This window comes from Bufo bufo, chromosome 9, assembly GCF_905171765.1.
Source record: "Bufo bufo chromosome 9, aBufBuf1.1, whole genome shotgun sequence".
NCBI lineage: Eukaryota > Metazoa > Chordata > Amphibia > Anura > Bufonidae > Bufo > Bufo bufo.
This window is the reverse complement of record NC_053397.1, coordinates 25,389,303-25,416,000: the sequence shown is the minus strand read 5'-3', so window position 1 is coordinate 25,416,000 and position 26,698 is coordinate 25,389,303.

Genomic DNA, 26,698 nt, shown 5'->3' with positions numbered 1-26,698 from the left:
TTCATTGTGAACTTACCATGACAAAAGGTGCTGCTCACCTAAAACGACAAACTTCTGCAATATCTAAAGTCATAAAAGTTATCAATTTCCACAAATACACAGCTGTGTTTCCATCTGAGAGTGGCAGTGTCACAAAGCTGGCACCACTTGCAAACAATAGCATAAACTGGCAGACGGGACAACACTTAATGCTGGCTCCCCCATCCAAAACCTCCGTAGCTTGGCACTCACGCCATGTTAAAAACCCTCGGAGCAGGAGCAATGCCAACCTAACAGCTGGTCATTACAGTTCCCATGCCAGTCTGTCAGGATGTGCAGAAAACCTAAGCATCCAGGTCTGTGTTCTCCTCCTAAAGGAATCTGCAACCGGGGTATCTGCAACCGGGGTTTTGGTCGTCAGCCCTGTTGAGATCTCGGCGAGTATTGGAAAATCTTTTCTTTGGAATTGCAGCAAGATTTTGACAGAACGAGCCCCCAAAAAGAGAGAACATCACATTGACTGCAGCGTTAATCCAGTAGTTTAAGTTTGTTCCTGGTATAATTTGATAACTGAGAACAGCGGTGGCAGAGGTGACAAGCTGCTTGTCGGAACACTAGAAATACGTTTTTTTTTTAAGACTGGTCAGACCAGCAATACGTCGGCAGAATATTGAGTTAATAAAGCTGCTGAGCTTACAAAGATCTGCTTGTCACAACCATCCAAACACTACCATGATATATATATTTCTGGCGAATGCAGAGTGAGAAAATGTAATGGAAAGAAAATTGTGTGCGAAAAATAGAATAGTCATAATTCACTGATTTATGTATGTCCTTACCGATATATAGTTTCTGATGGGTAATAAGGTGTGGGGCCAAATTATGAGTAAGGGTACGGGAGGGAATCGCACAGCTGTGTCGTAAAGGGATGTGCAGTGATTTATATTTATGACCTATCCTCAGGATAGGTCATCAATATTAGATCGTTGGGGATCCGACACCTCGGCCGATCAGCTGTTTGAAGAGAAGGAGGAGCGCCATTAGACCTCAGCCGTCTCTTCATTGTTTACCTGCTCGCCATTGCAAGATTGTAATTCCAAGAAGCCTGCCCATTGACTTCTATGGGACGGCTCTGTAGTATATACTTGAATAGAAAGGAACTGTCCCATATAAGTGAATAGGACGGTTCTTGTACTTACACCTGCTCACCGCTGCTGTTGCGATGTCGAGCAGGTAAACAATGAAGAGAAGGCTGCGCTGGCACGGCGCCTGCCTCCTTTTCAGTTGGCTGTCGGACCTCCGCCGGTTTGATATTGATGACCTACTCTGAGGATAGGTCATCCAAAGAGATGAGCGAGTGACTGAAAAGTTTGATTCCGCTGCTTCGCCAAATTTTACAAATAAATTAGCTTCTGTCACGAAGCGCAATTTTTTGTAAGTAGCGGGTGCAATGACAGGGAGGTGCGATACATGATCGCTGCATCCGAGTGTGAAAAAACAGCCGCCGCCATCTTGCTTGAAGATCTGGGTCAAAATCTCGAAAGGCGCGAGATGACGTCATACGTCACCACGCACGGGATTTCGGCCGAGATCTTTAATCAAGATGGCGGCTGGCGGCTGGCGGCCCGTCGCGAGCAAATGAAGGCGGTAAGTTTTTTACACTATTTCAGGTTAATTCGATTCGCTAACACGAAGCACGAGGAAATTCGGCTTTGAGGCGAATCGAGTTTATCCTGAAATTCAGATCGAATTCCACTTTGTGGGATTCTATTCACTCATCTCTAGTCATCAATAAAGATAACTTGGACAACCCCTTTAAGGCTTAGGCTCCGTCTCTACTGTGACAATTCGAGACATTACTGTGACCTGCGCTCTCGCCCTGGAGGGTTCACCACTAATATGCAGGGGCAGATTGGCCATAGACTCTACAGGGATATTTCCCAGTGGGCCGATGTCCAGGGGGTTGCCTGAGCCCTCCTCACAGCTTTAATGACCTATTGCTCCCAGAGCTAATTAATGCTGGGGCTTCAAGTCCTCACGTACCTGGCCGGTGACCACAGGTGCCCTCCTGAATTCAACTATATTGCCATCTAGTGTAAGCAGCGGAGGCAACTAGGATAGGAGGAGAGAACGTGGCACCTGGCACTGGCCACCACACAGGGGCAGCTTCTGAGGAGGTAATTTGTGCTGCGCTGTGGTTTTTGATGCTGCTGGGGCAGTTTATTGTTTTGCACTGAGGTATTTGGCTATGCTGGGGTGGCATTTTGTGCCGCAAAGTGTTATTGCTGGTTCCATCTACTTGAGTTAGCCCTGCCTTCTGTCAATTTGGACCCTCCAATAACATGGGGCCACGTTTATTTATTTTTTCAGGGCCACTTTAAGTTTCCAGTCCACCCCTGCCAATATGTATTGCATAGTGGCTGAATCATTTTAGTGAGTGAAATGTAAACCTACGGGACATTCAGACAATTGTTGGACGCTCATGGTCAGCTCACTGTCAATGGGGGGCAGGACTTAATCGCGGCTTCAGAACATGTGCACCTGTAGGAATCACACAGCCATGTTTCTCTTTTGATCCATCCCTTCTACTGTTTGTAGGTTAGCAAGAAAAAAGGGTCAAAAGAGTGGACTAACACATGACCGTAGGGTCAGACTACATGCAGTGTTTGTAGTCTGTAACCACGGAGACACAGGCGCTGTATGCACAAAACAGTGGGAGATTTTTAAACCTAAACTGTTTGTAACGTTTTATTTATTTTATTTTATTTTAGATGCATCGGAGCAATAAAAATGATAGCAAAAGTGGTCATGCCCTTTAACGGCGAGACAGAACTATAACGGATTATCGTGTGAAATAGACAGAGCTGTCAGTTTCCCAATTCCAATATTAATTACGTATGGATTTTCCCATTGGGGCCAGTTTATAAATTAAAGCTGAAAAGCGAGAGGCAGAAGATACTATTGCTTTTCATTCAGCTCAGCACCGTAAAAAATGTCACATATCAATATCACATGTGGCTCGGGGCGTGTTCTAGCAATTTTCACATTGTGATATGTAACAGTGAGAAGTGTTTATTGATTTATTATCTTCTGCCCGCACAATGGAAGATGAAGTGATGTATAATTAGGGTTGGATAAGTGAAGAAGTAGATTGCTATCTATAAAATGGTCAATGAAGTAGAAGAGCTAGCGAGATATTCTAATGTACGTTGGGCCAGGTTCACACCATACTATTGCCGGTCACGGACATTAGGGCCGGGTGTCTGCTCTTTAAAACAGCAGACACCCGGCGGCCATGGTGCCATTTTTAAATGCCCGGCTCCCAATGTGAATTTATTGTCGGCGATTGGGACAGGGTTAACTTCCAAGCCTTCACACTGAGATTGGGCCACTAAGCGGGATGCACATGATTAGGCAGAGTGGCCTGAGTATATCTGAGTTATAACGATTCTATGACAAATTAATTCGGAACAAATTAAATTTCTTGGCGAACTTTGGTGAATCGGGCGAAACAAATTTTTCAAAACTTTGCTCATCTCTAGTTATATTGAAAGATATCAACATGTTTTTGCCTTGTGACATTCTTCATAACTGTATGCTCACTCAGATCATCTGTATAGTCCCGCTTTCTGTCTCTTTCTATAAACTACTACTGTGCCATCTTCTCGAAGACATGGAAGCCAAGTTCTCTTGGTTGGTGAAGTTCCCAGCGGTCAGAAACCCAATCATGTAGCTAGACATTTATGGGCTATCCCAAGAAACAGCTGGAAGAACCCAAACTTACAAGTGCTGAGCTCCACATGGAGCCTTCATGACTCTCAGTCAACAGAATCCATCTACGTTCTTGACTCGCCATCTTGCCTAAGAGACAATTATCTCACATCGACCTTAGTCAATTGTCAGGGTCAGGCTAGTATTTAGACACGGGTCCCTCCCCGATTGGATTCAGCATTTGCTTGGACATTATGGGACTTTTAATCTTGGATGGAACAATAAAAAAGATTAAATTGTCAATATTTCGATGAGCTACCATGACGGTCTGTGTGATAGGAGAATGGCTTGTGATCTGCTTCTAATGATATGCTGGCCAGGAATAGACTATTCCTTACATGCATGTAATTAAGGAAAAAGAACTGAACGTTCTGTTCAAATTCATGACATGCACAACTAATAAAGGAGGAAAGGATGGGGCTCCGGCTATTTATTTGCATGAAAAAGCTTCAATATAGCATATACTTTAGAGAAATTAGATTTTAATCTAGGTAACTAGATGAGATTTTGACCCTGAACTGTTTTTCTCCGTCTCGACCTGGGAGAATTTATGCAGAAGTAAGAGTTGGACGCCGATCTGCCAGACACCCATCATTTTTTTCATTAATTTTTCAATGTCTCCCGTAGTTATAAGGAGTGGAAAATTGCCTCCTTATAAAACTCTCGCCCGACACGAATTTGCTTTCATAAAGCACAATCAGAAAGCGATGATAGCATCGTCTGCCTTCTCCTGCATTGCAGCTGATCACAAAGCCGCTTGTATTGCTTCATTTGTCTTCGTTGACCTGTTGTGGAGTGAAATGTAGAACTTGTGTCTGAAGGAAGACAAGAATTACGTTTTGTTATTGCTTTCAACTGGAAGATTATGGTCAGAAAATTGGAGGAAATATTGGTTAGCTGTGGTTTATAGGGGGTTTTGTGCTGTTAATTCCTCATATATACTCTCAGGGGTGGTCTACGCTTTGGAACCAGTTGCAACAAGACCCGGAAGAGCTGGAGCAGAGGATGGGAGTGGTAGTGGCCCTGATGAAGGGGATTAGTGCAGTGGAAATGTAGTATTGAAGAATAAGGCCAGAAATAAATGTATAAATGTATATCTTTTTTTTACAAATTGCAACCTAGAACTCCAAATAATTTTAAAAGCAGCTAACTTTAAGTGCATATTTTCTCTGGCATCAGTAAGGATTAAGGAGGTAGCCTGTGTGATGGCTTCAGGTAGTACTGGCTTAGTAACATTCTGAGTAATAGGTGTCTTAGCTGTAATCCCTCACCTGCAGCAGTGTCCTTAAGGCTGGTTGTAGCAGTTAACTCTGCTATCTAGCACCCGCGATGCTAGGGAGGCTCGTCCCCATCACTGTCTGCCATTGGCTGCTCTCCCCGACACCGGATGTTTTCATCCGCACACAGAGAGAAGCAGCTGCGGCCGTGCATGGAGTGGGGAGCCAGGTAAATAGAATCAGTGTGAGGGGCCCGGGCGTATGGGGGGCCATTTCCAGCCTCGGATAACCCCTTTAATGTAAAAAATGAAAATCAGACATCATATAGTACATGACAACCTTTTTGTAACAAAGCCCTGTACCTCACATGGATCCAGAGATCTTCTCATTCATTGCTCTGCTATATTTACATCAAGCTGAAAGCTCAAGGGAATGTAATTTCTGCTGCAACTCAAGGGGCGTGTCCATGCTCTCCCTATCACAGCTCAGGAGGCAGTTGAAGGATGAAACTGAGCATGTGCGGCCATCTCAGTGAGCAGGAGAAAGAAATAAGAAAGAAACAAACAGCAGGTGGCGCTATACAGATACATTTTATTGAATAACTCAGTAGCTATGCTAAATTTGTAATTACTTGCAGTTAAGGCCTCTTTTACACGGGCGTGTGCGCCCCGTTGCCGTATTGCGGACCGCATTTGCGGATCCGCAATACACGGGTGCCGTTCCTTGGGCATTCCGCATCACGGATGCGGACCCATTCACTTCAAACAGGGGGGATACTTAGATGATTCTAATACACTTTATAAGACCTGTACTGTCATATATATACCTAAATATGCTTTTTGGGCCTGTCAGTGTCCCTTTAAAGTCAGCAAGTGTCGTGTTGGGGTGCAGGGGCCATAATTGTTTTTCGCCCCAGGGCCCCATTTAACCTAGAACTGGCCCTGGATGGAGGCCTCTTCATTTAGTTAAGTGGTGGAGGGCCCCGTGTGCCCCACTTTTAATCCAGCACTGCGCATCGCTGCTGCCGCCCCCCAACTTTCCACTAGATGGCACTGCCTGAGGCAACTGCCTCACATGGCCTCATTGACCGTGCTCCCCTGTTCGTGACCCCTCAGAGGCAGTCATAAGAACAGATTCTCCAGAACTGTTATTACATGGGGAAAGAAAGTAGTTACTAAAATAGATATGTCAATAGACGAGACAGGTCCTCTTTAAAGGAGTCTGTCAGCAGTTTTGGCCATGCTAAACTGCTGACAGCACTAGGTGGGGGTTGGGGATTGCAGGGCAAACTTTCCTATTGTGAAGCTTTTATTATCAGGAGTAGTGTGAATATGAACTTTTATTCTGCTTGGTTCTGCACCTGCAAGCGCCCAGAAGGAGGAGCTTTACAGTGAAGTGCTCTCTTCATTGAGATACTTCACAGCCCCCGCCCCTCTTCTCTGAGTGACAGCTGTGGCATCCAACCAGGAGACCACTACAGCTGTCACTCGGAGCAGAGAGGAGAAGCTGTGAAGCAGCTGAATTCTGAGAGCACTTCACAGTGAATCTCCACCTCCTGGGCACTAACAGGAGCAGAACCTGTCAGAAAAGTTCATATTCTCACTACTCCTGCTAATAAAAGTGCCACAAAAGTTATGTCTGTACTGCCCAGCCCCTACCTAGTTCTGTCAGCAGTTTAGCAAGGTCAAAACTGCTGACAGACTTCCTTTAAATAAGAATTTTGAATTTATCTAGATAAAATCTGCTCTTCAAAGCTGTTTATCCAGCAGATAAGTAAAATATCTTTCTGGTCATTGAACTCCTGCGTAGCTGCATTATTCACATTTCTCTGTTATTTGATATGGACTTGTTTACTGTATGGTTATCCATCATGTTCCCGTTCCCTGGCTAACAGTACAATGTAAGGTATTTAAGCTGCTCGGTTTCCACCACTTGATAAATGAACGATAACTACACAGCCAGGTTATATCACTGTCACTCGGGACACTGACAGCGCTAATCAGAGGGAAGCGGGGCCGGCAGTACAATGCTGCACACTCAGCCAAAGATCATCCCTAAATTGGAGGCTGCAAATGTGCAGGCGCTATGATGGGTGTTGGGAAGATTGGATGTAGCCAGCAACGTGACATCTTATCTTGATTGCATCCACTTCCAAGAAATGACTGTGATGCCTTTTCTGTTAGAATTGATGGGCCCCAGAGAGACCTCTTCTATTGCTGTCTGTGGGGCCATTTCTGTGAACTGAACTCACATTTGTGGAGCGGATGTTGAAAAATTAATCATAATAATGCGAGTTGCAACCGTTTATTTTCTATGACATCACTTTTCTAATTATGAATCATTCACTTCGGCTGTAAAATAAAAAAAAAGACCTTCCGTCTTCAGCATTTCCTTGCAAAATTCCAAAAATGAGATAAAGGCAATTTTTTTTTAAAGTGGCTTAATCATAATAATGCGAGTTGCAGGCACTTGTTACTGGCACATGGCGGGGAAGAGAGGCACTTGTTACTGGCACATTATTATGGGGCACTATGGGGGCTTCTACTGAGGCCACAAAGAAAGGGTATTTTATATGGGGGGCTCTGTGTGGTACTAGTATTATCAGGGGTATTATCTGTTTCTGCAGTATAGTATTGGGGAGCACAGCGGCACAGTATTAGGGGTAGTAGGATGATGGGAGGATGATGGAAAAGTAGTAAACTAAGATTTTTTTTTTCCAAACTGCAGAGACGGAAAATGGCGACAAAAGGGTGGTCTGGTCTGAAAGGAGAAGACGAGGACAGAGAACATCTACATCAAAGGAGACGTCAATGGATGTAAGAGGTATGGGGCGCTGTACTTCTGTAGTGATGGGGGGGATGTTAAAGGGACACTGACAGGCCCAAAAAGCATATTTAGGTATATATATGACAGTACAGGTCTTATAAAGTGTATTAGAATCATCTAAGTGTCCCCCCTGTCCACCTTATAAATACAGTAAAATGAAGTTTTATAACCTGCTTGAATCGTGTTCAATCTGCCCGAGGGGCGGTGTTTCATCTCAACTTGCGCCCAGCCAGCCTCGCCACAACTGCCGTTTGAAGCGCCGCCCAGCTCATCAATATTCACTTCGCTGGGCGGCTACTAGTGTCCCCGGCCATCTTCAGCGCATGCGCCCGGCACCCTCACTGGCCGGGATCGCATCGCGCCTGCGCACAGTCTGATTCTCAGAGGCCGATGCAGCCTCTACTTTATGCGCATGCGCCGGGCACAGTTCAGAGCAGCGCTTCAGAGTAGCCGCCCAGCGAAGCGAATATTGATGAGCTGGGCGGCACTTCAAACGGCAGTTGTGGCGAGGCTGGCTGGGCGCAAGTTGAGATGAAACACTGCCCCTTGGGCAGATAGAACCCGATTCCAGCAGGTTATAAAACTTCTTTTTACTGTATTTATAAGGTGGACAGGGGGGATACTTAGATGATTCTAATACACTTTATAAGACCTGTACTGTCATATATATACCTAAATATGCTTTTTGGGCCTGTCAGTGTCCCTTTAACGTCCCCCCCATCACTACAGAAGTACAGCGCCCCATACCTCTTACATCCATTGACGTCTCCTTTGATGTAGATGTTCTCTGTCCTCGTCTTCTCCTTTCAGACCAGACCACCCTTTTGTCACCATTTTCCGTCTCTGCAGTTTGGCAATAAAAATCTTAGTTTACTACTTTTCCATCATCCTCCCATCATCCTACTACCCCTAATACTGTGCCGCTGTGCTCCCCAATACTATACTGCAGAAACAGATAATACCCCTGATAATACTAGTACCACACAGAGCCCCCCATATAAAATACCCTTTCTTTGTGGCCTCAGTAGAAGCCCCCATAGTGCCCCATAATAATGTGCCAGTAACAAGTGCCTCTCCATGCCCCCCATGTGCCAGTAACAAGTGCCTCTCTTCCCCGCCATGTGCCAGTAACAAGTGCCTCTCTACCCCCCATGTGCCAGTATCAAGTGCCAACCCCCCCATGTGCCAGTATCAAGTGCCAACCCCCCCATCTGCCAGTATCAAGTGCCAACCCCCCCATGTGTCAGTATCAAGTGCCAACCCCCCCATGTGCCAGTATCAAGTGCCTCCCACTCCCCCCATGTGGCAGTAAAAGTCCAGTATTAAAAAACAAACACCGGCCCTGCCTCCATTAACTGTAGGGAACTGGGTGCGTGTGTGCGGGTCATGAGCAGTGAAAGTGCCAGCCCTGCAAGCCAGCAAAAGTTATAGTGAGATGTATGTTCCACATTCCATACTATGGAACATATATCTCACTCAGCAGACGAGGCGGGACCTAACGCTTCATGTGGTGACATCATATCATCAGGCTGGGAGTGTCAGGAGTGCAGACTGCCAGTGCGGAGCAATGCCCTGTAATAGGCTTTTGCTCCGCCTCTCTCATACCAGGGCATCCAGGAGTCCTGCAGCATCAGGAAGAATCCCATGTTCATCTGTGCTGTACAAGTGGGTGCTCATTGCGTTTCTCATTGGGCCCCATCTGACCAAATGTATACAGCTTCAGAGCAGGAAGAAGCAGCTTGTTCTGCTCTGAATAGAGGCCCCGCCCACCAGCCACTAGTCTCCTATGGATCAGACTGGCAGCTGCTCCGCACTTGGAGAGCCTCCCCTCTGCAGTGCCTGTGTCCCTGCCTGCCCTCATAAACATGTCCCCTACACAGTGAACCCCCCACCTGCCCAGCAGCATTCCCCTGCAGACCCTGCCTAACCCTCCACCTGCCCAGCAGCAGTCCCCTGCAGACCCTGCCTAACCCTCCACCTGCCCAGCAGCATTACTCTACAGACCCTGTCTAACCCCCCACCTGCTAGCAGCATTACCCTGCAGACCCTGCCTAACCCCCACCTGCTAGCAGCATTACCCTGCAGACCCTGCCTAACCCTCCACCTGCCCAGCAGCATTACCCTGAAAACCCTGCCTAACCCTCCACCTGACCAGCAGCATTACCCTTCAGACCCTGCCTAACCCTCCACCTGCCCAGCAGCATTACCCTGCAGACCCTGCCTAACCCTCCACCTGCCCAGCAGCATTACCCTGCAGACCCTGCCTAACCCTCCACCTGCCCAGCAGCATTACCCTACAGACCCTGTCTAACCCCCCACTTGCTAGCAGCATTACCCTGCAGACCCTGTCTAACCCCCACCTGCCCAGCAGCATTACCCTGCAGACCCTGCCTAACCCTCCACCTGCCCAGCAGCATTACTCTACAGACCCTGTCTAACCCCCCACCTGCTAGCAGCATTACCCTGCAGACCCTGCCTAACCCCCACCTGCTAGCAGCATTACCCTGCAGACCCTGCCTAACCCTCCACCTGCCCAGCAGCATTACCCTGAAAACCCTGCCTAACCCTCCACCTGACCAGCAGCATTACCCTTCAGACCCTGCCTAACCCTCCACCTGCCCAGCAGCATTACCCTGCAGACCCTGCCTAACCCTCCACCTGCCCAGCAGCATTACCCTGCAGACCCTGCCTAACCCTCCACCTGCCCAGCAGCATTACCCTACAGACCCTGTCTAACCCCCCACTTGCTAGCAGCATTACCCTGCAGACCCTGTCTAACCCCCACCTGCCCAGCAGCATTCCCCTGCAGACCCTGCCTAACCCTCCACCTGCCCAGCCGCATTACCCTGCAGACCCTGCCTAACCCCCCAACTGACCAGCAGCATTACCCTGCAGACCCTGCCTAACCCCCCAACTGCCCAGAGCATTACCCTGCAGACCCTGCCTAACCCCCCACCTGCCCAGCAGCATTACCCTGCAGACCCTGCCTAAACCCCCACCTGCCCAGCAGCATTACCCTGCAGACCCTGTCTAACCCCCCACCTGCTAGCAGCATTACCCTGCAGACCCTGCCTAACCCCCACTTGCTAGCAGCATTACCCTGCAGACCCTGTCTAACCCCCACCTGCCCAGCAGCATTCCCCTGCAGACCCTGCCTAACCCTCCACCTGACCAGCAGCATTACCCTGCAGACCCTGCCTAACCCTCCACCTGACCAGCAGCATTACCCTGCAGACCCTGCCTAACCCTCCACCTGCCCAGCCGCATTACCCTGCAGACCCTGCCTAACCCCCCAACTGACCAGCAGCATTACCCTGCAGACCCTGCCTAACCCCCCAACTGCCCAGCAGCATTACCCTGCAGACCCTGCCTAACCCCCCAACTGCCCAGAGCATTACCCTGCAGACCCTGCCTAACCCCCCACCTGCCCTGCAGCATTACCCTGCAGACCCTGCCTAACCCCCCACCTGCCCAGCAGCATTACCCTGCAGACCCTGCCTAACCCCCCCACCTGCCCAGCAGCATTACCCTGCAGACCCTGCCTAACCCCCACTTGCCCAGCAGCATTCCCCTGCAGACCCTGCCTAACCCCCCACCTGCCCAGCAGCATTACCCTGCAGACCCTGCCTAACCCTCCACCTGCCCAGCAGCATTACCCTGCAGACCCTGCCTAACCCCCCACCTGCTAGCAGCATTACCCTGCAGGCCCTGCCTAACCCCCACCTGCCCAGCAGCATTACCCTGCAGACCCTGCCTAACCCCCACCTGCCCAGCAGCATTACCCTGGAGACCCTGCCTAACCCCCCACCTGCCCAGCAGCATTACCCTGCAGACCCTGCCTAACCCCCCACCTGCCCAGCAGCATTACCCTGCAGACCCTGCCTAACCCCCCACCTGCCCAGCAGCATTACCCTGCAGACCCTGCCTAACTCTCCACCTGTCTTTGCAGCTTTCAGCTAGTAGTCGGTGCAGACAGGAGGAGGGGAGTCTGTAAACAGTCTGACCTGTTCTGTGCTCCCCAGACACCACCCCATGAGTGAAAGCCCACATAACATGTAGCCACTTACAGAAATGGTGAGTGTACTGTATGTGTAATGTGTGTACAGTCGTGGCCAAAAGTTTGAGAATGACACAAATATTAGTTTTCACAAAGTTTGCTGCTAAACTGCTTTTAGATCTTTGTTTCAGTTGTTTCTGTGATGTAGTGAAATATAATTACACGCACTTCATACGTTTCAAAGGCTTTTATCGACAATTACATGACATTTATGCAAAGAGTCAGTATTTGCAGTGTTGGCCCTTCTTTTCAGGACCTCTGCAATCCGACTGGGCATGCTCTCAATCAACTTCTGGGCCAATTCCTGACTGATAGCAACCCATTCTTTCATAATCACTTCTTGGAGTTTGTCAGAATTAGTGGGTTTTTGTTTGTCCACCCGCCTCTTGAGGATTGACCACAAGTTCTCAATGGGATTAAGATCTGGGGAGTTTCCAGGCCATGGACCCAAAATGTCAACGTTTTGGTCCCCGAGCCACTCAGTTATCACTTTTGCCTTTTGGCACGGTGCTCCATCGTGCTGGAAAATGCATTGTTCTTCACCAAACTGTTGTTGGATTGTTGGAAGAAGCTGCTGTTGGAGGGTGTTTTGGTCCCATTCTTTATTCATGGCTGTGTTTTTGGGCAAAATTGTGAGTGAGCCCACTCCCTTGGATGAGAAGCAACCCCACACATGAATGGTCTCAGGATGCTTTACTGTTGGCATGACACAGGACTGATGGTAGCGCTCACCTTTTCTTCTCCGGACAAGCCTTTTTCCAGATGCCCCAAACAATCGGAAAGAGGCTTCATCGGAGAATATGACTTTGCCCCAGTCCTCAGCAGTCCATTCACCAGACTTTCTGCAGAAGATCAATCTGTCCCTGATGTTTTTTTTGGAGAGAAGTGGCTTCTTTGCTGCCCTTCTTGACACCAGGCCATCTTCCAAAAGTCTTTGCCTCACTGTGCGTGCAGATGCGCTCACACCTGCCTGCTGCCATTCCTGAGCAAGCTCTGCACTGGTGGCACTCCGATCCCGCAGCTGAATCCTCTTTAGGAGACGATCCTGGCGCTTGCTGGACTTTCTTGGACGCCCTGAAGCCTTCTTAACAAGAATTGAACCTCTTTCCTTGAAGTTCTTGATGATCCTATAAATTGTTGATTGAGGTGCAATCTTAGTAGCCACAATATCCTTGCCTGTGAAGCCATTTTTATGCAACGCAATGATGGCTGCACGCGTTTCTTTGCAGGTCATAGCGCTTGCGGCATAGCGCTTCCTGATCTGTATACACAGCGCTCGTTGAGCACTGTGTTTACAGTTATCTAGAAGGCAGGGACATAAAGGAACGGTCCCTGCCTTCTCTCTGGGGTGAGCGATTAGCGTGCAGCTGCCATCTCTGAAAGGACGCTCCAGAACGTCGATTCAGAGATAAACCGACCGCCCAAGGATGTTTATAGTTAATGGGCGGTCGGGAAGCGGTTAAACTGTATTCATGATCATAATCCCTGACAAGTAAGAGAGGAAGATGGCGCAGCTCTTTAACTTGTCCTCCTTTGTAATTTGGACAGGTTTGTGTGGACTAGTAGGATGGCGGACATTTTATTTTTCCTAATGATTTAACATCTGTTGTGGGTAAACTGTTTGAAGGTTTTCTGAGAGATGCTATCTTGGAGCATCTCAACGGAAATAAGCAAATAACGCCATATCAGCATGGCTTCATGAGGGATCGGTCATGTCAGACTAATTTAATCAGTTTCTATTAGGAGGTAAGTTCTAGACTTGACAGCGGCGAATCAATGGATGTCGTATATATCTGGACTTCTCCAAAGCATTTGACACTGTACCACATGAAAGGTTAGTATATAAAATGAGAATGCTCGGACTGGGAGAAAACGTCTGTATGTGGGTAAGTAACTGAGTGATAGAAAACAGAGGGTGGTTATTAACAGTACATACTCAGATTGGGTCACTGTCACTAGTGGGGTACCTCAGGGGTCAGTATTGGGCCCTAATCTCTTCAATATATTTATTAATGATCTTGTAGAAGGCTTGCACAGTAAAGTATCAATTTTCGCAGATGCCACTAAACTGTGTAAAGTAATTTACACTGAAGAGGACAGCATACTGTATATATACTACAGAGGACAGTATACTGTATATATACTACAGAGGGATCTGGATAGATTGGAGGCTTGGGCAGATAAGTGGCAGATGAGGTTTAACACTGACAAATGTAAGGTTATGCACATGGGAAGGAATAATGCAAGTCACCCGTACATACTAAATGGTAAAACACTGGGTAACACTGACATGGAAAAGCATCTAGGAATTTTAATAAACAGCAAACTAAGCTGCAGAAACCAGTGTCAGGCAGCTGCTGCCAAGGCCAATAAGATAATGGTTTGCATCAGAAGAGGCATAGATGCCCGTGATGAGAACATAGTCCTACCACTTTACAAATCGCTAGTCAGACCACACATGGAGTACTGTGTACAGTTCTGGGCTCCTGTAAACAAGGCAGACATAGCAGAGCTGGAGCAGGTCCAGAGGAGGGCAACTAAAGTAATAACTGGAATGGGGCAACTACAGTACCCTGAAAGATTATCAAAATTAGGGTTATTCACTTTAGAAAAAAGACGACTGAGGGGAGATCTAATTACTATGTATAAATATATCAGGGGTCAGTACAGAGATCTATCCCATCAGCTATTTATCCCCAGGACTGTGACTGTGACGAGGGGACATCCTCTGCGCCTGGAGGAAAGAAGGTTTGTACACAAACATAGAAGAGGATTCTTTACGGTAAGAGCAGTGAGACTATGGAGCTCTCTGCCTGAGGAGGTGGTGATGGTGAGTACAATAAAGGAGTTCAAGAGGGGCCTGGATGTATTTCTGGAGCTTAATAATATTACAGGTTATAGCTACTAGAGAGGGGTCGTTGATCCAGGGAATTATTCTGATTGGAGTCGGGAAGGAATTTTTTATTCCCGTAAAGTGGGGAAAATTGGCTTCTACCTCACAGTTTTTTTTTTCTTCCTTCCTCTGGATCAACTTGCAGGATGACAGGCCGAACTGGATGGACAGATGTCTTTTTTCGGCCTTATGTACTACTATGTTATGTACTATTACTATTGCTCCCCGGACAAAAAAGAGCCGTTCTAACTAATGAAATGTATTTGGTAATATGTTTATAATAAAGTAATATTTAAGTATTTTCATTTTCTTAATATCAAAATCACGAAAAACCCCTTTCAGCAATATAATATACTTATTGAAGGACAGTGACTGCCACAGTACCCCGCTCCCTTAACAGTGACCTCACAGTACCCCGCTGCCTTAACAGTGACCTCCCAGTACCTCGCTGCCCCTTTAATAGTGGCCTCCACAGTCCCCTTCTCCCTTAGCAGTGACCTCCACATTGCCCGCCCCTTTAACAGTGACCTCTACAGCGGCCTGCCCCCTTAACAGTAACATACACAGTTCCCTCCCCTTTAACAGTAACCTCCACAGCGGCAGCCCCTTTATTAGTGACCTCCACAGTACCCCGTCTCCTTAACAGTGATTTCCAAAATATTCCGCCCCCTTAACAGTGACCTCCACAGAGCTCCATTCCCTTAAAATGTGACCTCAACAACACCCCGCCCCCTTAACAGTGATCTCTACAACACTCCGCCCCTTCATACTGACCTCCATAGCGGACCATCCCCTTAACTCCTTAACTGCACCTTTAACAGTGACCTCCACAGCGGCCTGCCCCTTTAACAGTGACCTCCACAGGAGCCGCCCCTTTATTAGTGACCTCAACAGTACCCTGTCTCCTTAACAGTGATTTCCACAACACCTCGCCCCCTTAACAGTTGCCTCTACAGAAATCTGTCCCTTTACACTGACCTCCATACCGGACCATCCCCTTAACTGTGACCTCCACAGCAGCCTGCCCCTAGGGTGGCTAGAAGTCCGGCTTTCAGACTCCCTGTCCTCTGTCCGGAGCAGGGCATGGACGGACACAGGGATGTCCTTTTGAACAGCTCACTCTCAGACAGCAGCACTGTGCTGTCTGAGAGTGAGCTGCAGGGAGAAAGTCCCCCTCCCTCCCACCCCTGCAGCTGACAGAAGTTCATTTTTAACTTCATTTTTTTAGTCCCTGTCGGCTGCGGAGTGGGAGGGGCGTGGTATAGTCGGACAGGGGCGTGGCTTAGTGGGACCTGGGGTGGGGTTTTTAAGTCCGTCTTTTGAGGGTGGCCTGAATGGCCACCCTACTTGCCCCCTGAACTGTGACCTCCACAGCACTCCGCTCCCTGAACAGTGTCATCCATAGCGCCCTGTCCCTTTAAAGCTGACCTACAGCAGTGAAAAATAATGGCTCGGTTGTTATGGAAACCTGGTTTAAAACTGTGTGTAAGTGGAGACTAAGGGCCTGCGAGCTTCTATTGGCTGATAAGGGTCATGTGACCAAGCTTCTATTGACTAATGCATTTTTTGGAAATATCTCAGGAACGGTACGTCCTAGAGAGCTGAGACTGAGGTCTAAAACCTTCCCGGACACCTGATGTACCTGTGTGCCAAATTTCGCGATTGTAAATGCGACGGTGCGGAGTCCTTTAGCGGACATACAGACACACACATACATACACTCAGCTTTACATATTAGATCATATAATATTAAAGGGGGTGGCCGCTTTTCACAATTGATGACCTATCCTCAGGATAGGTAATAAATATCAGATCGGCGGTGGTCCGATTCCCCGAATTCCCGGCAATCCCTCCAATCAGCTGTTAGAAGAGAAGGCAGCGCTTGCCACAGTGATTGCAGTGGTGAGCAGGTGTAATTACAAGTACGGCGTCTCCATTCCCTTCTAGGGATGGATCCAACCCATAGAAGTGAATGGGACGGTGTAGGTGTAATTACACTGCTAATCGCTGCGGCGAGCAGGTAAACAGAGCAGAGAAGGCAGTGCTCGCATGAGCCTCTCTTCTAACAGCTGATCAGTGGGCGTGCCAGATGTTTATCCCCCACTGATCTGATATCTATTACCTATCCTGAGAAATTGTAAAAAACGGACAACCCCTTTAAGCAATTTCTTTGTGAACATTTTGCTAACCTGTCCCTTCAAGTAAAATTGCTCTCTGTACCATCAGAATTGAGTTGACAATGAGGGAAAGCAGAAGCGGTGTATTGCTGTTCCCTGCAGCAGCTCTTTTCGTACCATCATCAGAATACTGGTGTATTTTAAAGCTCTGTGTTCTGTCAATTAGGATGAGGGTGGTTGTAATACTGCCTGTCACCGAATGAAAACACCATGAACAGCACTTCTATTCTGTAGATAGCTTTGAATAAGCCGCTGCAGGGAATTTTAATTCCCTGCAGCAGCTCTCGTCTCATTTCAATCCTACTAGTATTGAAAACGATTTGTAGAGTAAATGTAAATAAAAAAATTGCTCCTAACGCAGCGCCCTAATACTTTACATTAATGTGGCTGCAAATGTGCTACCATTGTGCGTTAGCAAACTATTTATTAACCCTTTGTGAGGCTTCCTTTTGGGCAAGGACCAAGATGAATGAAGTCTGCAAAACCATACATTAAAAAGTAACTATCCTATGACCAAGAACGTCCGGTCACAAGCTGCTGTAGTAGATAGCTGCGAACACTTAGACATTGCATCGCCTGTAGCGTGTGAAGCTGATGTGATGCCAGCAGCCAGGGACGCACTGCCAAAATGTGAGATTAAAACAGATTACTGCAGTAATGTGTTTAGCAGAAGTCACATCTGCCGGTTTATTGTCCGATCTTTCGATTCTCGCCAACAATTAAGATGTGAAATTGCAATTTATATATATGTTGCCAAGATGATGATGATGTCATCACTGTTACTGTGTTGTTTTGTTTGAGCTCAACTTTTTGGATTTTAATTGGGTAGGGGGGTGTAACGGTCACGTCCACACACACACAGGGGGAAGGATAGTGACCACTGCGCTCCACCCTCACCCCTGGCCTTGCCTACTTGCCTCACGACTCCTGATGACAGGGGACAACTGGACGACAGTCCCTTACTTAGGATATGTGCAGGGAAGACAGACAAGACAAAATACGGAACGTGAACAGACCGGGTCAGAACCAAGAGAGCTACGCAGTACAAAGGGTTAAGCAAAGAATGGTCAGATACCATGCAAAGAATGGTCAGGAGAAGCCGGGGTCAAATACCAGGAGAATAGAGAAGTACCAGAGGAGTCCGCAAAGAGTAGTCAGGTGGGATGCGCAGTACAGGAGGAGCAGGCAAAGGATCGTCAGGAAACAGGATTAGGTGAGTATTCAGTAGTCCAACAAATAGCCAGGAACCTAGAATTAACAGGCAACCTGTGGCCAGCAGGCTGCCTGTATTTATAGTGGGGTCTGAGGGTCATGTGACGTGGCCAGCGTCACATGACCGACAGACGGACAAGTCGAGCACCGAGTGATCAGCTCGGCGCTCAAGGCAGACCTAGGAGCAGGGAGCCTCCCAGCTAGCAAAGCCGCCCTGGGAACGAGGCCAAACACAGATCCTCGCTCCCGAAGCTAAGCAGCAGGTCTGCGGCTGATGGGAGACAGAGTGTGCCTTCGTACCCCCCCTTTTACGAGGGGCCACCGGACCCAAGACTTCAGGCGATGGCCTTTCAGGGTGTTCTAAATGAAATTTTCAAACAAGTCTAGGAGCATGAACCTCCCTGGCGGGTACCCAAGATCTCTCTTCGGGTCCATACCCCTTCCAGTGAATCAGGTACTGTAAGGAATTACGCACTCTCCTGACATCCACTATCTTAGACACCACATACTCGACAGCATCACTAACAAGAACCGGCGGAGGCGAAGCTTTCAACGGTACAACAGGTTCAAAATACTTTTTAAGTAGAGATTTATGAAATACATTATGAATGTGGAACGACTCGGGCAGCTCCAACTTAAACGATACCGGATTAATCACCTCCGTGATCTTATACGGTCCAATAAAACGAGGAGCAAATTTTCTAGAAGCTACCTTGAGAGATAGATTCTTGGAGGACAACCATACTTTATCCCCAACCTGAAAGTTCACTCCCTTTGGAACGTCTCTTATCGGCCTTGAGTTTTTGAGAACTTTGAACCTTTTCTAGGTTCGATTGAACCCGGGCCCAAACTGTGCACAGTTCGGAGGAGAGTTTATCCGCTTCAGGGTTAGAGGAGGAGACGGACGACCCAGAATGAAAACAGGGATGAAAACCATGGTTACAAAAGAAAGGGGAGACCCCAGCGGAAGAATTGACACGGTTATTCAAAGCAAATTCAGCCAACGGAAGGAATTTGACCCATAATTGCTGGTCATCAGCAACATACGACCTCAGGAATTGTTCCACAGACTGATTAGGGCGTTCAGTCTGCCTATTACTCTCAGGATGGTAGGCGGAAGAAAAAGACAATGAAATTTTACATCTTTGACAGAAGGCCCTCCAGAATTTGGACACAAACTGCACACCCCTGTCAGAAACAATATTTTCCGGGACGCCATGTAAACGAAAAATCTCTCTCACAAAAATAGACGCCAGGGTTTTTGGATTCGGAAGTTTAGACAGGGGAATGAAATGAACCATCTTGCTAAACCTATCGACCACTACCCAAACCACAGTCTTACCCTCCGCCAGCGGTAGGTCAGTTCTAAAATCCATTGAGATATGGGACCAGGGTCTACTGGGAATGGGTAGGGGTCGTAGGTTACCAGCTGGGCGAGTCCTAGGTGTCTTAGACCTGGCACAAACCTCACAGGATGACACGTAGGACTTGACATCCCTGGTCAGAGTGAGCCACCAATAAGATCTAGAAACCAGATCCTTAGTGCCCTCAAAACCCGGATGTCCACAAAAGGCAGAATCGTGACACTCACCCAACAGCTGGAGACGAAATTGTATGGGAACAAACAACTTATCTGTTGGGGTGGATGCCGGTGCCAGATGTTGTTCAGCCTTAATGCAAGCCGAGATATCCTGGGTTAGAGCTGCTAAGAAGATGTTTGCTGGTAGGATGGATTCAGGCGGTGCCTCAGTGGGTTGAAAAGCATGGAAGCTCCGAGATAATGCGTCCGCCTTCACATTTTTACTTCCCGGCCTGAACGTAATGGAGAAATCAAAATGGGTAAAAAACAGAGCCCATCTGGCTTGACGGGGATTCAACCTCTTAGCAGACTCGAGAAACATTAGGTTTTTATGGTCAGTGACAACAGTTACCCGATGCATTGCCCCCTCCAAAAAATGCCTCCACTCCTCAAATGCCCATTTAATAGCCAGCAGCTCCCTATTCCCTATGTCGTAGTTTCTCTCCGTGTGAGAGAATTTCCTGGTGAAGAAGGCACACGGTCTCATGTTAGTGAGGCTAGCAGGACCTTGTGAAAGGACTGCTCCTGCGCCATCCTCGGACGCATCCACCTCCACAATAAAGGGTCACCCAAAAACCGTTGTAAGGCCTTTACGGATGAAGGCCTTACCCATTCCTTAATTGCCAAAACCTTACCAGGATCCATCTTAAAGGCGTGAGGAGTCGGAACATGCCCTAGAAACAGTATCTCCTATACACCAAAGACACATTTCTCTTGCTTAGCGGATAGCTGATTCTCCCTCAACACCTCTAATACTTGTTTGACATGAGACACATGAGATTCGAAATCAGGATAGAATATCAAAATGTTATCAAGATAGACAATAACAAATTTACCTAAGAACTCCCTAAGAATATCGTTCATTAAGTTTTGGAACACAGCTGGGGCATTGCTGAGTCCAAAAGGCATCACCTGATATTTAAAGTGTCCTATCGGAGTATTGAACGCTGTCTTCCATTCGTCTCCCTCCTTTATTTGGATTAGATTGTATGCCCCTTTCAGGTCAATCTTGGAAAACCAGGTTGCCCCCAGAACCTGGTTAAATAAATCTGGAATCAATGGAAGAGAGTATCTATTTTGGACAGTGATTTTATTTAATCTCCGGTAATCAATACAAGGCCTAAGACCACCATCCTTCTTCTTAACAAAGAAAAACCCTGCTCCCATAGGAGAGACTGAAGGTCTAATATGCCCTTTAGCAAGGCTCTCCTTAATATAATCTTCTATAGCCTTGCGTTCGGGCTTAGAAAGATTATAAATTCGCCCTTTAGGAAATTTGGCACCCTCTATTAGCTCTATGGCGCAATCATAAGGTCTATGGGGGGGTAGAACCTCTGGAGTAGGGGATTAGAATATTCCTTAATAACTGAGGGTAATGTATTAGACCTTACTGAAACCCCAGCCTGGACCACGGATAAGCATGAGTCACACTTAGGTCCCCATGTTACCAACTCTCCTTTGGACCAATCTATTGTGGGGTTATGGAGCAGGCAAAGGATCGTCAGGAAACAGGATCAGGTGAGTATTCAGTAGTCCAACAAATTGCCAGGAACCTAGAATTAACAGGCAACCTGTGGCCAGCAGGCTGCCTGTATTTATAGTGGGGTCTGAGGGTCATGTGACGTGGCCAGCGTCACATGACCGACAGACAAGTCGAGCACTGAGTGATCAGCTCGGCGCTCAAGGCAGACCTAGGAGCAGGGAGCCTCCCAGCTAGCAAAGCCGCCCTGGGAACGAGGCCAAAACACAGATCCTCGCTCCCGAAGCTAAGCAGCAGGTCTGCGGCTGATGGGAGTCCGAGTGCGCCTTTGGACAGAAGGTCCCATGTTCAAATTAAAATACCACCTCAACCTTGTAACTGCTATCTGCATGTAATGTATGTATCATTGGCTGGTGACAAATGGGAGATGACATGATGAGCAGTTAACTTTCTCTTTCCTGAAGGGGTTTAGGAGAGGCATGCACCAATGGATATGGTCCACAAATTTGTACTTCACCACAGTCTCTTTTGTAAGAATTGGAACTGAATTAAGTTCTTAACAGTCACTGCAGCACTGTATGTAGGGTGCCCAAACTACACAAAGCAATAAATACAATGCAACAGCACTCTGCAAACCAAATAAAGTACAAAACAAATATTCTAATGCTAATGCTATGCTTATTAAGTAAATTTGAGATTCTTAGCAAATACATTTTGTACAAAATTATTTGGGCCGTCTGCCACACGTCAAGCGAACTCTGTAAGATGGGAACCTAACACTAAATTCTACCCGTTATGTGCCATGACGGCTACAATAAAATTCAGGGAGTGTAGGTTCCACATGCATGCTGGGCCCACCTTAATTATTGTCATTTTTAGTGCCAAAATGGACTTCATTGAATCCAGGGAATGTAGGTACCAACATGCATGCCGAGCCCACTCCACACCTCTTCTGGTGCCAGATGGCCCCCAACAAATGCAATGAGAGTCCATCCTTTACCTCTCCTGGTGCCAAACCACACAATATTCACCTCCTGCAGGGCCGATCCTACACGGGGTGCAGTGGGTGCCCCGCACCCCAGCGCTGCGGCCCTGGTGACAAGTGGGGGCGGCCGCGGCCGGCGGCAGGGCAGAGCAGGAGATGAGCGCCTCCATTGCGGAAGCGCTCATCTCCATAGTCATCTGTATTGCCGTCCTCAGGACGGCAATACAGATGCCTGTCTGTGCTGCGGCAGAGGAGGGAGAGGTGTGTCCCCTCCTGTTCCTCTGATAGGCTGCCGGCTTAGTGCTGGCAGCCTATCAGAGGCCGGTGATGGCGCGATGACGTCATCGCGTCGCCTGAGCCGTATAGCTAGGGACACAGACGGAAGAGGTGGCCTGCATCGCATCGCATTGCTGGAGGTAAGTATAAGTGTATTATTTTTTTTTATTTTTTTATATAGGTACAATACTGGGCTGGCACATGATAAGGGGGGCTACTGGGCTGGCACATAAGGGGGGCTACTGGGCTGGCACATAAGGGGGGACTACTGGGCTGGGCTGGCACATGATAAGGGGGGCTACTGGGCTGGCACATGATAAGGGGGGACTACTGGGCTGGCACATGATAAGGGGGGCTACTGGCACATGATATGGGGGGCTACTGGCACATGATATGGGGGCACTCTGGCTACTGGCACATGATATGGGGGCACTCTGGCTACTGGCACATGATATGGGGGGCTCTGGCTACTGACACATGATATGGGGGGGGGGCTCTGGCTACTGGCACATGATATGGGGGGCTACTGGCACATGATAAGGGGGGCTACTGGCACATGATAAGGGGGCTACTGGCACATGATAAGGAGGGCTACTGGCACATAGGGGGGCTACTGGCACATAAGGGAGGCTACTGGCACATGATATGGGGGGGCTCTGGCTACTGGCATATGATATGGGGGGCTCTGGCTACTGGCACATGATGGTGGGGGGGCTCTTATTTCTGGCACATGATTGGGGGCACTCTGGCTACTGGCACATGATATGGGGGGCTCTGGCTACTGACACATGATATGGGGGGGGGGGCTCTGGCTACTGGCACATGATATGGGGGGCTACTGGCACATGATAAGGGGGGCTACTGGCACATGATAAGGGGGCTACTGGCACATGATAAGGGGGGCTACTGGCACATGATAAGGTGGGCTACTGGCACATAGGGGGGCTACTGGCACATGATATGGGGGGGCTCTGGCTACTGGCATATGATATGGGGGGCTCTGGCTACTGGCACATGATGGTGGGGGGGCTCTTATTTCTGGCACATGATTGGGGGCACTCTGGCTACTGGCACATGATATGGGGGGCTCTGGCTACTGACACATGATATGGGGGGGCTCTGGCTACTGAAATGATATGGGGGGGCTCTGGCTACTGGCACATGATGGTGGGGGGGCTCTTATTACTGGCACATGATTGGGGGCATCTATGGGGGCACATCTTACTGCAGATTATTGGGGGGCACTATAGGGGCATCTACTGAGGCTAAAAAAGAAGATATTTTATATGGGGGCTCTGTATAGGGGCATTTTATACTGGGACACATTATGGTGGGTACTATGGGGAAGGGGGGGCACTATGGGGGTCATCTACGGGGGCACTGAGAAGGGGTATTTTATATTGGCACATTATGGGAACATTAGCTCAACTGGGGGCATTACAAATGTTTTGCATATTATAAGGAGAATTATTACTACTGGGGGGGCATTATGGTGGGCTTTATTACTCCGCCATGGTATGACCCCCTAGTAGCAGCACCAGCCTCTCCCTGCTCTGCTATCCCTCTGCCCTTTCTCCAAATCCTTATTATGAAATCTTTCTCATTAGGTTAAAGCACAACATCAGCTCCGCCGAGCCCCCGGCCAAAGTGTTGAAGTGGCGTCCGAGATCCCCAAGGGCCAAGTCAAGTAACTGTAAGTTTTTATGGGGGTTCTACAAAAGAGCTATCGTGGGGCAAAGTTCATATTCGTGTTTACACACGTGTTTTAAAATGAATGCTTTCTCCTATTATAAACAAGTAAATAATGACGCAATTCTGTGGGGCTGGTGTGCAACTTTTTCCAGGGCTGGTTTTTATCCCCAGTCCGGCCCTGGCCGAGCGAGCCGCCGGGACTTTTTTTTTTTTGACTTTTTTTTTTTTTTAAGCCGAGCAGCCGAGCCGCCGATTCGTGGGGCTGAAGTTGTTGCCATAGAAACATTGTAAAGGGGAGGAGTTAGTAAGATAACCACGCCCATGTGGGGGCGCCAGAAATATTTCTGCACCCAGGCGCCTGTGACCCTAGGATCGGCCCTGACCTCCTGTCAGTTTCAGGGTTTACGGTACATTGGTTGCCATCTTTAGGCCAGTGCGGCTCTTCTTGGTTGTTTAACTGTGCCAATGATATCCTTTGGCTTGGCTCACTGAGTTGTGACCATAAGGTTCTCTATCCTTTTCCAATGGCTACGATATCATTTTTGGGCTACTCCGTAGAGCACCGCTTGTGCTGCTCCATTCAACTGTATTCTTCTGCCAGCTACAATGCCTTGGTCTTCCAGTATAGCCAGTAACTTCTTCCCTGGAAACAAGCTCTCCAGTCAGTGCACCCTTTTATGCAGCCTATGTTCAAACACTGCATAACCAGAAGATGTCTTGTCTCGGCCCAGCTGGCCCGCCTTCCACATGATGGATTATCCAAAACCACATTGTATCTACAACTCCATTGCATCATCCTTTTTCTATCTCAACTCAAACTTTTGGTTTCAGGGGAGCCATGGTTTAGTGCAAGTACAACTTCTCTCCTGCCAAGCCCTAAAGCAGCGGCTTTCATTGCCTTTTTTGTATTAACGTTACTAGGTTGTGAAAGTCAACATGGAGCACGGATACCATACTTACCAATCTTGGTAAATTCGGGGCATTAAGTCCCACCCCTGTGACCACCCAAACCTACATGGAAACACCCGTCTGAGCTGAGCTCATTTTCAGCCTGGGACAACCCGAATTTGCTAGGATTGTCTCTGAAACCTAGGGCTAGTCTCTCCAAATCTGGAACTGTTGCAACTATGATATCTATTGGGATAACATGGAGATTCCAGACTTCTATACAAATTCTGTATTTTGGCCCACAGTTCTCAAACATCATTCATATTACGGATGAACTTTTATGAAACAAAGCATCTGTTGGACCACCTAATATACCAGGGCACCAGTGCAGCCTCCTGTACTCCTGCACATAGGACACACATATTTTGGACACTTTATTTCTGCAATTATGAGTGGTAGCTGGCTAATCGAGATAAATGGGTGTGTATTTGAGTATTGAATGCTTTATGGAATGTAACAAAAAACAATCTACAGAACCTGTGAAAATCTTTTTGACATTCAAAGTCTTGAATTTTATCTCCATTTAGACAACTATGGAATTTTTATTAGTGCTATCACCCATGGAAAATCATGCGATCTAGAAAAAAAATTCTGTTACTTACCAAATGCCAAAGGTTGTAGTAACTATCTTTGAAAAAGTGTATATGTACAGTAGGTCAGGCCTTAGGCTAGGTTCACAGAGTAATGCAGTTATATGTCCTGTCAAAACAACAAGACGGAAACCCAAAAGTCAATGGGATCTGTTGTAAATTGTCAGTATCTGACCATGTAATGCCGTGAACAGAGCCTTACATATTGCTCTTGGCTGATCCAGTTACTGTGAGCTATGTGTCAATGATCTGATGTGCATCAAGGGTAAGCAGGTGCCCATAGCGGTCCCTTTTTAATTATGTTGGCTTTTTCAACAATCTACTTGTTTTCCTAAGGTGCCTACAGCCACTAAAGGGTTTGTCCCATCAGAAAAATCAGGAATTAGAACCACATCCCCTGTTCAAGACTCCTCTCTAGTGTGATCATTTAATACATCCCTATCCATGCACTTATATAGGTACTGGGGAAGGGGGAATATCTGGCCCTTTGCCACCAATATCACCTGATAGTACATCCCAAATGAATAATAGCTGTACAAGTTGTACGACACTTTTTCACATCTCTGTGGGAACACGGCTGGTCCCTTGTTTGGACAGACTATGAAGGTTGGATATGGTGGACCAGCAGTTGCTTTGGGGAGCCAGTGGACGTGTGTGGGCAGCCCTGGCTTCTAGTTGTGCCATGGCTCATGATGTGTGGTGCTTCAATTGGTTAGGTTTATCCAACTGCACTTTAAATTATCATTGTGAACTGCAAGGGAGAATATCTGGCCAAACGTAGCTTATGTTAGCAATATTACCTGATAGGACAACCCAAATGAGTTGGCAGCTGAGGCCACTGTGAGATAACCCCAAGCTGTACACAATCGTTTCTAATCTCTTTGGGAACTCGACTGGCGCCTTGTTTGGAGAGTCTCAGGCAACCACGAAGTCAACAGGAGTCAGAAGATGTGTGTGTGTGTGTGCACCACTGGCTTCTAGTTGTGCCCTGGCCTATGATGTGAGGTGCCTCAATT